We start from the raw sequence: 15,275 nt of genomic DNA on the forward strand, positions 1-15,275 counted from the left end.
TCCTGCTAACCATGCCACTGAGTTAGCTAGCGATGTCTAACGCTTGCAACAAGCAGTGTTTAGGCGTTAATTTGATGATGGGGGGAGCGCGGTGGCTTAGCCGATCGCCTACTTTCGGTGGACTATCTTCAGCTGAACTTAGGCTTCGGAAGTGACGCCTGTGACCGCCTGTGGTTCGAGAACAACTACTACGATTAGGGTACTGCGAAACGCGTTTCACCACTAATTACAAGTCTCCACGAATGTGATAAAGAGACGCAAAATGGGCGAGATGTGGAATAGACAGTATGGTAAACTAACGTGTGTCTAACCTCATTAAGAAGCCCGAACATGTAACCAATAGTTGTGAAATACTTCAGTGCAGCGTTGGGTTGAACCCTCTGCTAAACACCGTCACCACGGGTTTCAGCTTTAGCTGGCTAACCATTTGTGCGCAATACTGGGGTGGCAATATTTTTTCTTCTGCGTAACCTTTCCAAGGTTTGTCGTTTTGCCATTTTTCTGTTGCAGTCGTTCGGTAGTATATTATATTTGTTCTTCCCACTACAAAGTTCTCGATCGAGTTTGAATACTGCATCACCATTCCTTCGTTTTGTTGAGCAGGTTAAAAAAAGATAAAAAAACTTGTGGTTTCTGTTAAAGGGAAGCCAACAGACACGGGTCATTGACTGCGCTACAATTCATCCTATATTGTAAGCCCCAAAGCCTCTCTTGCAACCACTTAACTTCAAAGAACCAAATAGAAATGCTCCAGAAAAATAGAAGTTACAGAAATGAAACTTCCAGCAAAATAGAAGGCCGTATGATTTGCGAACGAAGAAACGTCGGCTACCCGCGAAAATAATTCAATCCTTTATTCACCATTGCTACTGAAAAAGGCCGAGCCATAGGCTGCGTCTAAGCTTGTTATTAGAGTGGTATTTCGAAACCACACAGCGTTGATGCGCTTTCGACGAAGTTCAAAGATTAAGCAGCCTACCATTTCAGACACAATAAATGTGCCCAGGAAAAAAAGCTAAAAGACAGAGAGAAAATCAACTTTATTGTGCTCGGAAATTTGAATGTTTTTCTTGCAATAGACAGGGTGGTTCCGCATTCTCGATACCCATACGTCCCCGGCAACTCCTGGCCGCTGGACATTATTGCCAGCTACGTCAGCAAGGTCGGGCTGGATAATAAGGTGTTCAATCGCTCGGAGGGTTGAAGATTGGGTGTGTGGGGGGAACGGGAGGCAGGGGCCTCTTGATGTTCCTGCACTCGGCTATGATGTGTGCTAGCGTGCCTCTTTGTCTTTGGCAGAAAGGACAAAGCTTGCATTAAGGGAGGATGCGCTAGCTATCCCACCTGCGTTCGCCGAAATATAGTTTTATCTTGCCTGGTTAGTAGCAGGTGCGGTTTGGAAAATTTCTGCCTTGCATTTCTCTATATCTCAGTAATCTTTTTTAAGGCCGTCAAGGGATGTGGTAGCTATGCCGGCTAGTCCTCGGCCAATATGGACAGTTCTCCCGCGTGGAGGTCAGTGCGGGTGTTGCCTTACACCTACGGAAAATGGGATGGCAGATAGAGGTAAATCCAACCAGGATAGCCCTTTCCGAAGAGTTGAAAAATATAATTCAAACCAAGCCACTCCTCAAGAAAAAGGAACCAGAAAAAGACGAAGGGAAAAGAACTGCGCGAGCGAAGGCCCTGGTTCGACAGGTGGAGGAAAACACTGGTGTACTCTACGTGGACGCTTCGCTAAAAAACACTATGACTGAAAAACGGTGATAGCTCCGTCCATAGACAAGCTGATAATCAGCGCATCGCTGAGGTTGGCAGACCCAACCGTTGCGGCTGGGTCTGCCACCTCAGCGATGTGGTCTCCACGCTTGGCTGTGAGAGTGCGATGTGGTCATCGCACTCTCACAGCCAAGCGTGGAGACCGTGGTCACAGATTTGAAATCAGCATACAAAACATAAGCAGAAGATTCTACAGTGAGATAAAGAGGGTCATAATTCTCTCACCCAGCATCAGCCAAGATTATGCCAAAACGCTTTAAAAAAATTCAATGCAGGGAGAGAGTTTTTTTTACGTCTAAAGTAAAAAATAAGGCCGTATATATGTTTGCGAAAAAGCAGGTTTGTAGTTGACCGCTCTGCCTAACCGCATTCTTTATAGTAAAAACTAATAAACACTCGCAACCATTTTGCGTCATTGTGACCGAGAGAGAAACGGTGCAGTGATGCTCAGGAACCTACCTTCAGAACGGCTTTCCCTGTTCAAGGTCGATGAACCATGTTTCGTGAAAAGGTCTTGTGAGGTGTCAACCCCTTTGAAAACTCCTTGCCCGCCATATGCATAAGACTTATTGATCAACATAACAAACTTGCACGACTCGTTGCCTCACAGTGCATTTGCCACAGCTGTACAAACACGTATTGAGAACTCAAAGCCCATTAAGTTATAGTACACTGTCAGCATTTATGTTGAAAGGTTAAATGACCTGCTGTTCATTTACGTGGAATGAACTGTAATTAACTGCAACCACACCTTATTCACTTACTATACGCCGCCATTCGCATTTAGTTTTGCATCACTCTTATGCTGAGCGTCTTCTAGTTTCACAGAAACATCGAAGCCAGCAGGTTGCCCAATGTTGTCAACGTTTTCGCTTCGTCTAGAAATCTCTTGACCTTTTAAAGAGGACCGCCGAGAGCACCTCGCAAGAATAAAAGACTTGTTCTTGAAATTGTGCAGGCACCCAGGACTGACTCTCACTATCAAATTTACTGGGAGTAGTCACATACACTTCCTCGACATTCACCGTCATTTTACCCCAGCACATGCCCGTTGAAGTTACGTGCCACTCTCTTAAGTAAACGCCTCCTTTCCTAAGCCTCCGTCCACTCAAAACTAGATGATCGCGCTGTTCATGTTGCCACCATAACGAACGTGTTCCCACGAGAGTGTATCCTCATCAAATTTCCCAAACAATTTGCTTTTAAAATCAACCAAATAAAAGCTTTTTGGAGCGACCTTCTGGAGACCATAATCTGTACGCGCAACAATAGCAATGATGTGCTTCTGAAAGAAGTCACACCGTTACCGCAAAGGCTAAGTAATGAACGCGATAGCGAGAATAGGGAAGGTCACGTGCAGAATTGCAACAGATCGAAACGTGCCCCGCGTTTCTCACGTACGAATAACGCACGAAACGTACTTACAGGTACATATGAACGCGAGTAAGCATCTAAGTTGTTACTGGCTGTGTCTGAAAAGCGCGCATTTTTACAAACTTAGACTGTGCGACGATTGCAGCGATATTTGTGCGCCCGGTACAACAGAATCGTTTCGGTAAAAGCCTAAAGACAGCCAAGGCATAAGATGCTCCCAACCACGAGATAAGGGCCGCGAATGTGCGTTCAGGGGCTTTACGACCACCCACTCTTCTCCACGCGGCAAAGTACGCGTGGGAGGTGAGGGCGCGTGGATGGATGGATGGATGGATGTGGCTGTACCCTTTAGATCTGGCGGTGGCTAACGCCACCTAGCCGTAATACTTAGTGAACAAACCATTAGATTTATGTTTTTTTTAAATAGTGAGGTTGAGGATTCGTACTTTGCAGTAAAGGGTTTATTTTCACTCGTGCTTTGTCTTTAGCCACCAATCAGATAACCTCCTTCTAGTTAAGTCTACCCGCTTAAAGTCTATTTTGCCCTCCCTGTCCCTAAACTCCAGTGCTTTGAAAAAATCTGTGCCATCATCTTGAACTATAGGGTGGAGCCCTTTACAGAACATTATCAAGTGTTCGGCAGTTTCTTCTTCCTCTCCACACGCACTGCATACTGTGTCTACCCCTTCGTACTTGGCCCGATATGTTTTGGTTCGCAATGCTCCCGTCCTGGCCTCAAACAGTAGAGAACTACGCCGAGTATTATCATAGATCCTTTCCTTGGCAATTTTCTGCTTAAACGTTCGATAGATCTCTAGCGCGGACTTCTTAATCATGTCAATTCTCCACATGTCAGTCTCCGTTTTCTTCACTTTCTTCTTAAGCGATAGTTCATTTTGGTTATGCCACCTGCTGTTTTCTAAGTAATTACCAGTCAATTTCCTGGTTCGCTTCCTCCATTTCATATCGACATTCTTCATGTACAAGTAGCTGAAAACTTTCCTAGCCCAACGCTCCTCCTCCATTTCTCTCAAAAACTTCTCAAATTTTATCTTGCTGCTAGCTTCCCTGCCCTCAAATGATGTCCATCCCATATCACCTTGTACTCCCTGATTTGGTATATTCCTGTGAGCCCCTAAAGCAAGCCTACCTATTCCACGTTGCTTAATTTCTAATCTTGCTTGAACTTCTGATCTCATGCACAAGACCACAATGCCGAACGTCAGCCCAGGAACCATGACCTTTTTCTATATTCCTCTCACAACATCATACCTATTGTAATTCCACAGTGCCACTGCGCGCTCATCACGCCACCTTGCTGTTAATGCTGAAATTTCTATAGTCCCCCATCGAGATGCCAATCCCCAGCGGTAAGTGGTGTATATAAATAGCTTCATATTTGCACGTTGACGGACGTGCTCCGTAGTGGCTCAGTTGTTAACGTCTGGCACTCACCACGCAGAGGTTGCAAGTTCCATTCCGCATTGCATAGACTTTTTCTCGATTTTTTCTTGCGTTTTCATAAAGATATATACTTATACACATATGGCGAGTGACGCCGACGTCGACACCGACGCTGGCGGCAAAATCCAGCCAAGAGTGTCCGCATAACTGCTATCGCAATAAAACAAGGACAGGACAAAAACTGCTCTTATTCCGTACATGCATCAAATATTGCTTCGGATTATTAAGCCACAGTTGTAAGTGTAGTGTTTTCTGCCCCCAACAGAGTTGGAGGCCTGTGCAAGTGTGTAAACCTGAAAAACTGAAATACCGCCATATACAGTGAAGAACAGTGAAGAACATGCCTTCAATTACGATGTTGTGTACAAGATGGTGTAAACGTGTTACAATAGCCAAACTGACCGATGCGTTAATAATTTCTTTCGAGAACATGACAACAGTATAAAGCAATGTCAGGGAAGAAACATGCCCTGATATCGTTAAACTTCCAGTTGTTCTGCCTTTCTTGACCAGACTGTCATGATTAGTAAATACCGAGACAAAATTCAACATGAAATTCATGAGGAATTATGTATAGAAAACATTGGACGCTGTTGTGTTAAGGCGCCGTCTGCATCGCACTCCCAGAAATAACTGGCATTTTTGCAAAATCAGTGACCACATTTAGTTCTGCTTTTACTTTTCATGAGGTGGAGGAGCAGTAATGGAAAGCGGTAAGGTCAAGCAGGCGAGCGTCTGTATTGCTATACTACGCAGTGAAAGAAAATTGAGGGATGAAAAACACCGAACATAGAAAGAAGGCAACATCAAAATTGCGCGAGAGCTTAAACTCGACTCTTCGTACGATAATATTTGACTCCGGGCGTAAGATGTTCCACAGAAAATTGTCGGTTCATTGTGCCTACTAAATGCTTTCAAGCACTGCATGTGGAACATCCAGTGCCTGATGCACGGCTTCAGCATGTGGACACTCCAGCCTACCGACGAACACTCTAAGTGTGTCTAACGGTGATCAAGGAAGTACCAGGATTTATTTGTATTCTTCTGGAAACTCTTCAGTCGCAGAGTCAGTATTTGTTCTTCCCGAAGTGCACTGTGACTCGCCATGCCACTGCGACTTTGGCATTGGAGGCCAAGCTGCGTCAGTTGCGTGCATGTTGTTTTTATTTGTACCACAATCATGGATCTGCGTGGCTACGACATACGAAATGTATACAGTGAATATGTAAGCAAAGCGCAATCCGCAGAAACAATGTCTTTCATTGCATTTTGTTTGATACGAGCCGAGTACACTCTGGGTTGAAAGGAGGTAGTGAGACAGGGCGTCGAATGGGCGCTGCGAATGGCGAAGCATTGGTTTTTTTCTATGATGTTTGGACGCGTCATTTACCTTCGTCGTTTAATCACGTCACGTGATACCATACTTGGCATATGTAGAGCTAGCGGAAGACCGCGAGCATGCTATGAGTGTAGCTTGTGGTCAAGTTTTACATGACACGCATGCCATGATTATCATGTTTGCACGTGTTATTGACCATCGTATAGTTAAGAAACGTGATACAGAACCACCGAGGCACATCAAGCCGGAGAAGAGGGAAGATGGAGACAGAGAGGCCTCGTACTCCAACAAAGACCCCGGGTCCTTATCAAGTATATTGTATATCATTGCAGCCTCTTCCTCAACTTCCATATTTGATAACTTGATTTTTTTTGGTCTTGGGATGTTCAACTTAACGATGTTGTCCAGAGCAGTGGTGACGGCTCAAGCATCCAGCATGTCATTCTCGCCGCACATTGACCGCACCCTTCCAAGGATTGCTTCGATGGGGTCACTGTTCCATTTCTCTGTCAGGACATAAGTGACGTCCTGCTCAAGGAGGAATTCTGTTGTTTCCACCACCTACCTTGCTGTAAAAAGCAAGGCAACGTACTTCTCGTTAGTGAAGCCAGCACTCATTGATCCCATGGTGCTCTTCTGTATTTTTTATACATATGAGGTAAACTCATCCTTCAGTCACAGTAGGTGATTGTTTTGTGGCCGCGTTCATTGAATGAAGTGTCATTCAGTGCGGCGTCAAGATGCATGATTCTATTGTCAAACATGTTGGCAGTACTTTTCTTGACCGGAGATATGCGAACAAATCAAGCCTATTGTTGATTTGGAAAGATGATTGAAGTGTCGAATGTCATTTTCCCCTTTTGCGCAATATACAATATGCCTAAATATACCTGCAAAAAACTGATACTTTTGCCAATTTCTTGGGCATTCATTATGGAGAACCTTCTTCCCAGTGGCTTTCTGTCTTCTGAATTCGCGTGTACATTCATCAGTCACCAATAGAAGGAGGGTTGTTTACTCGATCGGATAGCAAACTCATATTTTTACGACATTACTCTAGTGTGGAGCCGATCTTAGATGAGATTTCCTGACCACTGCCACTCTGAAATTTTGAAATGACAGAACGCAGACACGTTTCATATTTTCTGTGGTTGACATATACTCGTGATTGCTGCAATGAATTTATTATTGAACATGCAATGTCAAAAGCTGCCAAACTGTTGTCGCTGTTAGTTGCACAGTCAACCACGGACTTAGACAAAACAATAATTGCAGTAGTACAAATTCTCAAAATTAACACTGAGCGAGTCTGACCGGGAAAAAATGGTATGTGCCTTTTAATCATACATCAGAAATTTTTGTTCGTGGTTCACTCCCACAGCCTTCAATCCCACAGGCCTGTCTTTCTTCCCAAAGACAAATGAAAATAAATAGTCACCTGTGAGCACCGTTTATTTTCGACAGGCTGCCAAAGCGCTGTAAAGGTGACTTGTGCTTTGTACAACAGTAGGGAAATAACAATTTATAATTGAAAAAATGTCGGTAACCTGGAAGGCTCAATGCTGTAATTCTACAATCAGTATGCGGCACCTTGTAAGCAATTTTTGCCTTATGACATAATTTACCTTATACAAATATCAATAAAACACCACCCCGCCTTTGACAATCTATTTGAAAAGAACGGAATCCTGTAAATTGAAAGTATTTATCAAGTGTAAGTCAAGTTTTTTGGATGTTCGTAATATTGTGGTTCAGTTGGTTAGAAAGGTAATTTAAGTGGTTGAGGCTCAAAATACAGATTGGCAGTTCCATTGACGTTCTTTTAGTTGAACATTGGTACTTAGCACACCGCAGAGACACATGCCTCGTCCTTCTTGGGATATTTTCTTGCAAGGAACAACTCATTCTTTATTTTTTCTTACTTCAGATCCGCGGAGATAGGCAATCTTGTACCTCTATGAGCTGAGATCTCAATTTCTATATCTGTAGCATTGCTTGTGGTTGCCTGAGGCGTGTCACAGTGTGATTGTACATGTGAAACAGGCTGCTTAACCTTATCTAGGTATTCGGATAGTTTGTCCAGCACCACGCTATGTAGTTATGTGGCACCAATGATGATATTTGATTGTTGTTGAACTGTAGGAGCCTGAGCTTTTAGCCCTCGCGTTATCTGAGTTGGAATAATTGAATTTAGCTAGTAGGTTATGGTGTATATTATTTTTTGTCCATTACTATTGCCTTTTTAACGGCGGCGGTGGTCTAGATCTCTAGAATTTGTATTTTCTGAGAGCAAGCACAGCATTGAGAATGGCCTGCGAAGTGATTTCCTCTACAAAGGCAGCACTTTTCTGATGTTGCAGCGCATTCACTTAAGGAGTGGCTTTTGCCACAGGTGCGGAAACAAACCTTTCACTTGCATCCTCCTGCGCTGTCGCCGATTTTCCGGCAGTTTTATTGGAGTGGACGGGAAGCGAGGGGCTCGACACGAGAGATCTTAGAATATAGGTTTATATCTGACGAGCAATTTTTACCCACAAATGTAGCGCTAACTGATTTGGTTGGTATAAGCTCTCCTCGATGGTCAGGCAATTGCAGCGGTAAACGGAAAATACACCTTATCCGGAAAGCTTTTCTAGGGTCTTTTATAGACTCAATTTAGAATTGGTAGCCCTTAGGAAGCTTTTTGTACATGTAAGGTGAGGCGGAATGAAAGAACTCACCGGGGTTGAGACGAAAAACGTACACTTGACCCATGAGATACCAGTTTCTTTTTTATGACTATCCTGAAAACAGATGCAATTTTTGTCGTATATGTATCTGCATAGATGAAAATGAAAATTTAATTGGGAACGAGGTTTTAGTGTACACGATACGGCCAACAACGGTAGGATCACGCTGGGCTTTTATGCTACAGCTAAAATGAAAAAAAACATCATGGTTATTCCGGGCTTTACACACTGTGAAGTATGAATTTAGAAATTAGTTGGGCACACAATGGTAAATGGTATAAAGCATTGGATGCATACGGTGACATCGCATCAACTGCACTGTGTAGTCACCACGCTGATGAAGTTCTTTCCAATGCACCTGCGTCTTTTGCCGTTACGCACAGTTCCAAGAAAGATGACTATTTTCTACTTCAAAATGTGCATCTCAAGTTGCACTTTTAGCAAGTATTGAAGCTGTTTGATGGCCATTTCCGCTCCACTTGTTATCTCAATTTATCTGGTAGGTTTTAGGGATTTACATCCCGAATTTAAGTTCCGTGACGTTGGATCATGAGCTGCTAATAAGCACAACAGCTTGCCCAGAGTTACTTCGTAAAGTAACTGTCACGCACTAGCACTTTTTTTTCGATAAATTGCAATCCAGTAGGTTTTTCTACTTTATTAACGCAGTAGCATTAAAACACTTGTTTCCAAAAAATACCAGTGTCGGCGTCGTAGGTTGTGAGCGATAAATTATGAATTTATGCTTGACCGAAAAATTGAGAACGATGCAAATAGAATACATAAATGGCAAATAACAGTGGAGCAGAGTGGGGACCGAAGCAGAGTTGTTTGGGGTCAAGTTGTACCAAATCCGGGTCTTCTGCGTGGCAAGCGGATACTCTCCCACACGGCCACGCCTCTGCTTAAGAGGAAACTGAAAAGAACTTCCTATGCTTGGAAATGGAGTGAAAGTAGCTTCTGTGCTTCACAAACACACGCGTTCTGTATACATGCTCCACAATGCAACATGCAATATTGCAGTAATAATACGTGTTAAAAGCGTCCATTGCCACCGGGCGTCAGATTATGGGATTTTAATAATGACGCTGTGGTTGTAAGTATGGTACCCCGCTTCAAAAGGCGCACAGCACTACTTCACGTATTCTCTTAAGATCATGCCGGGGGTGCATAGGAAATTCGAAAAAGTTTCATGCACTAAGTGTTTGAAGTGTGCGCTAGAAACATGATGTCGCTATCACGTTCACCTTCTCAAGGCGAGCTTGAGAATCCCCTATTTTGTTGCAATCCAGTAGGTTGATTGATTGATATGTGGGGTTTAACGTCCCAAAACCACTATATGATTACGAGAGACGCCGTAGTGGAGGGCTCCGGAAATTTAGACCACCTGGGGTTCTTTAACGTGCACCCAAATCTGAGCACACGGGCCTACAACATTTCCGCCTCCATCGGAAATGCAGCCGCCGCAGCCGGGATTTGAACCCGCGCCCTGCGGGTCAGCAGCCGAGTGCCTTAGCCACTAGACCACCGCGGCGGGGCACTTGCAATCCAGTAGGTGCCTACATTAGCATTCACCTGGGCCGTACGGTCGTGAAGCAGTTATAGTGGTCACTGCATTACAGCGATGAAGTTGTATCTTCTTGTGCGCAATTGAAGGTAACTAGGTGTCAAGATTTCTTCTACACCTGAGCAGATAATATGATTGGTGATCCCTCCCCTCATTCCTCATACTCGGCTTCATCTCCATCACAATCGCATCCACCAGTGTGACGGCCGTCGACAAGCACATGTTTAGCGCCTGCTCTAAGCTGGCTATAAGGCTGTCTACAATTTTGGTGCACAGATTGCAATGGGGGCAAAATATCCAGACACATACATTAGGTCATCCCTCATAATAATATTGTTGTTTTGCGATGTTAACATACAGGAGTTATTTTTTAATATAGTAACATTTCCATCGAAACAACCGGATTCCTCACCTGTGACATCTTCGTCAAACTAGGTGGTAGCCCCATATAGCTAGAAATTGTAGAGAGCAAATACACATTTCTCGTTTTCTTGGCGTATTCTAGCTATATACTTTATAGTAAACTCAGGCATACAAGAAATTGGTGCACGAGTGCCGCTAAATCACCCTCCCCCCCAAGGAGTGTAAGACGATGTAACGGACTTGAACAAAATACGGAACATAAAATCCTAGCGTGACCATTAGGTAACACGTAAATTAGCGTGCTTTTTCTCAAAGTTCCAATTGCCTAATCTGTTTCAAACTTTCATCAGAGATCACACAGTGCAGGCTATCCTCAGGTTAATATGCGCCATGCTATTGAACATTTTATCAATACCAAATTTTGTTTACCCCGAAGTACATTGCATGCCGATGCGGCGGAATGTAGAACTACTATTTCGCGGCTGTTTTAGCACCTTCCCAATAAACCTAGGTAACTTCGGCCACATTTTATCTGTAAGAAGCGCCCTAAGGTATTGCAAGGTATATTACTGGAAAGGTTTTCGAAAGCTGCATAAGTTAAAATGTTTCGTCGGGTAATGCGTGACCGTATGATAACGTTGGGGCCTAAATGGTTTAGCAGATCCTGCACACAGGTCTGGTGAAATGACCTACATGCTATGCCAGCTTGTCTAAATTTCGGCGCATGTTGGTGATAGTCTGAAAGTGGTTTGATGAGGCTTTCAGTTCCTTCTGGATAGCCTGAGGATTGGTGAGCTTGGTGAAACCTCTTTTTGTAGGCACCAGTACGACAGGAATGGTGCTGACACCACTTCGGAAAAATGACTAACGGCAATTGATTACGTGACAATTACTCCAATCACGCATGTCGCACCTAGCCAGAAGAATTGGTCGACATCAGCACAACAGATTGAGGTAAATTCAAAAGCGAATAATCAGCTAAAGACTCTAAAACCAAACCTCAAAGCTAAGAAAAATGAATACTAAGGTAATCACACTACAGCGGTAAAAACAACATGGTAGAAACACGAGGGCCTCCGGCCAGGCTGGTGTTCCAAAACTGCGATCAACCCGAGCAACCGACGGCGGGCGTGCGCCACTTCGTTCAGTAGTCCCATTCTATCTTCCTATTTCTCATCTATTGTGTTCTACCTTGCGAATCTGTTTGCGATGCAATAACCAAAATGAAAACAACAATGGAAGCCAGCAGTTTCAATGAATGCTTCAGACAAATGGAGCAGTTTAAAAAAACCAACCGTCTACATGGAGTGTAATTATAGCCTTCATTTCTTTCCGAGTGTATAATGTTCAGAGTACATATCAATATAAGTATAAACTTAAGGTTGATTTTAGTGAAATAAATAATTTTACCGTAATGCGTTATTTTGACTTTTCTCGTGGATACTGCCACTTTTCTGTGCTAACTCATGAATTTTATCACCCTCGAGTGCTGGGTGCCACTGGCTGCTTTCCTTTTCAAAAAGCAAATACAGAAACCATGATTGGCCTAATTGTTTCTTTGACGGATAGCTTTACCAAAGAATGTCTTAAATAGGGGGCTGTGTTACTTTGTTCAAAACATAAACCCCTCAGATTAACAACCAAGATCTCAAAATTTTCCCTCAAAACTGGTCAAGTGGCTAAGGTACTCGGCTGCTGCGCTGTAGGTTGCGGGATTGAATCCCTGCTGTGGCAGCTGCAATTTCAATGGAGTCGAAAATGCTGTTTGCCCGTGTGTTCAGATCTGGGTGCACGTTAAAATATCCCAAGCGGTCAAAATTTACGGAGCCCTTCATCAAGGCGTCTCTCATAAATAAATGGGGGTTTTGGACTGTTAAACCCTCCATATCAATCAATTATCTACAACAAAAATTTAACACACTTCCGAAAACCTTCTTATTTACACCCGGAAACACTGTAGTGTCGCTGATTACATGGTGTCCGTTCGTGCACGGCCTTTCCAAATTGCTATTTGAAAGATAGCTAGAAGCGGCATCGCGCCACAAAGCGCTCCGCGAAACTTCTGCTGCGCAGCAACAACAGTAAATGCACTGCCTACGAGACGCGTCGCAGCGCTGGCGCGATAAAGAATGCTGGCAGCGGCGCAAAGCACCACATCTGTCGATGGTGAAAAGAATAACCTGCAAGGGACTGCCTGCGCTTTCCGCGCCTACCGTTTGCCGTTCAGTCTCTTCACACCAGTGTATGCAACCACAATGTGGTTAGCACATGGATGCTCATGCTTAACACTCGGGAAAGTGTGCTTGTGGTCAACTCACATAGCTGCAGTAGAATCCATGGCAAAGTGATGTGACATGAGAAGTATATCTAAATGGAATCTATCGATGACGTATACTTGGTTCATAACGTTGAACTGCAGAGCGTAACATTGCTACGGGACATAGACGAGCAATCAGAGCGCAGTAAAAACGCCATGCTGGCCAACTGTCCGTTGTGTTTGTTTTGTCAAATGGCGCCGGAACAGGATAAAGCAGTAGGTGCCTTGAACTGCCGCCTTGCGTGAGGATAGCGTATCACTAAAAGAAAGGTGCTCGGCCGCTGACCCGATGGTCGCGAGTTCGATCCCGGCAGCGGTGGTTGCATTTCGATAAAGACGATGTTGTTGTGGCTTGTTTACTGTGTGATGTGAGTGAGCGTTAAAGAACACCAGATGGTCAAAGTTTCCGGTGTCGTTCTCTAAGGTATCTCTCATTAAGATATCGTGGTTTCAAGACGTAAAACCCTGCATACTATTTTTAATCGAAAGGTCGTCAATATTTCTATGTGAAGTATTAGGGAGAATCGACAAACGATTTGGCCAAGGAATTGATTGATTTTTGGGGTTTAACTTCCCAAAACCACCATATGATTATGAGAGACGCCGTAGTAGAAGGCTCCGGAAATTTCGACCACCTAGGGTTCTTTAAAGTGCGCCTAAGTCTGAGCACACGGGCCTACAACATTTCCGCCTCCATCGAAAGTGTAGCCGCCACAGCCGGGATTCAATCCCGCGACCTGCGGGTCAGCAGCCGAGTACCTCAGCCACTGGACCACCACGGCGGGGCAACCATTATGCCAAGGGAAATATCGGGGAATTAATTAGTAGTAATTCTAACATAAATGATAAGACAATTGGTGAAAATGATAACCCTCCACTGGCAGAGGCTATGTTTTTCTTGCCACCATTGTCTGCTAGTTCCATTTATACTGCGTCTAATAAAGAACTACGAATTTTTATATTTCTGCTTATTTTCTTCATTTAAATGTGCAAGTATTTTAGGCAACTGAAGGAGAAAGTTGTATGATCGTCGTTCCCTCCTGTGTCACCACACATTTGGAATAAATGGGACCAGCCATGTATAAAACAAAATTCATTTTCTTGGCGGTGTTCGAGCGAATGGAGCCAATCACAGAATCAGAGGGGTTTACCCACTGAGCTAGACACCTGCGCTTTGTGAACGTGAACATATCTGAACCATGTGAATGTCATGTTCCACTTCCAGAGGTGCATTGCTAACGCAAAACAAGAATTACTGTAAATGCTTTGCTAAAACAATGTGGGCGCGTGCTGATACATTATATCGCTCTATGATTGAGCATCACTTGGCACACTGCTTGCGCAGGAGATTCTGCATGGTGGTTGGAGGCTATCAGTAGTTCGATTTGATCAATGCACTCGATGCATCCTTTGAACATGTGAACGAGGTATTGTGGCACTGCACAGGAGAAAATTGTTAGTGTGGCTTCAAGAACAGCCAAGTGTCGCTTGGTGAGTACTGCTGCGTATGTGTCAGTGAGCCGTTTTGTTCCTTACGAAATTCGCATACTAAAGTAACGAACACACGGTATTGAGATGTCCCACTGCAACAAATGAAGGCCTATAAGCACATTGGTTTAACTTTTATTGCGATGACAGTTATATGGGTACACAAGACATAAGTTCGCCACATTTCTGTTCAGTTGAAAGCAAAAATAAATGGCATCATTCTGCGCATCGTATGTTCTAGCCACGAGTATAAAGGTTACACCTTTGCCGCCAAGGGGAATCAATGAACGCGATAGCTAAAGTTAGAAGGTGACGCACAAAATGGCAAGCAGATCAAAACGTGCGCTGTGTTTCTCACACACAAATGGCGCAGAAAACGTACTAACAGTTTCAGATAAACGCAAATAAGCATCTCAATTGTTACTTCGCAGTGTCTGAAAATCACGCGCTTTTCACCAACGGAGACTGTGCAATAATGGCGGTGACAATGTTGCACTCGGTAACTACAACAGAATCATTGCAGGCAAAGATGAGGCCAGCTAAGACGTTCGATCCTTCTACCACGCTATAAGGGCTTGCAAAAGGGCGTCACCTCCCCCACCATTTCAGCGGGGCAAACTACGCGTGGCAAATGAGAGCGCGTGCCACCGTGTCGTGACGACGTAGCGACGCACGCTCAATTCGCCATCTTGCTAGTAATGCTGGAAATAGGATAATTCCCCCCGAGATGCCCGTGCACAGCGGTAAGTGATAGATATAAAGAGCTTGCCGTTGGAACGTTGCAGGAGGTTCTCCTCTGAGACTAAGTAATTGGAGCGTTGTATTCATGTTGCATAGGTCCAACGTTTGATTCCG

At 44.1% G+C, this 15,275-nt stretch overlaps 1 protein-coding gene and 1 long non-coding RNA gene across 2 annotated transcripts in view; one reads left to right on the plus strand and one right to left on the minus strand.

Moving 5' to 3' along the window:
• LOC142776345 (uncharacterized) overlaps positions 1-15,275 on the minus strand; it is a 266,778-nt gene that overhangs the window by 243,981 nt on the left and 7,522 nt on the right. The window lies entirely within an intron of this gene.
• Positions 1-15,275, plus strand: part of LOC119161997 (nose resistant to fluoxetine protein 6) — a 118,932-nt gene that overhangs the window by 84,727 nt on the left and 18,930 nt on the right. The window lies entirely within an intron of this gene.

Source organism: Rhipicephalus microplus, chromosome X (genome assembly GCF_043290135.1).
Source record: "Rhipicephalus microplus isolate Deutch F79 chromosome X, USDA_Rmic, whole genome shotgun sequence".
Lineage (NCBI taxonomy): Eukaryota > Metazoa > Arthropoda > Arachnida > Ixodida > Ixodidae > Rhipicephalus > Rhipicephalus microplus.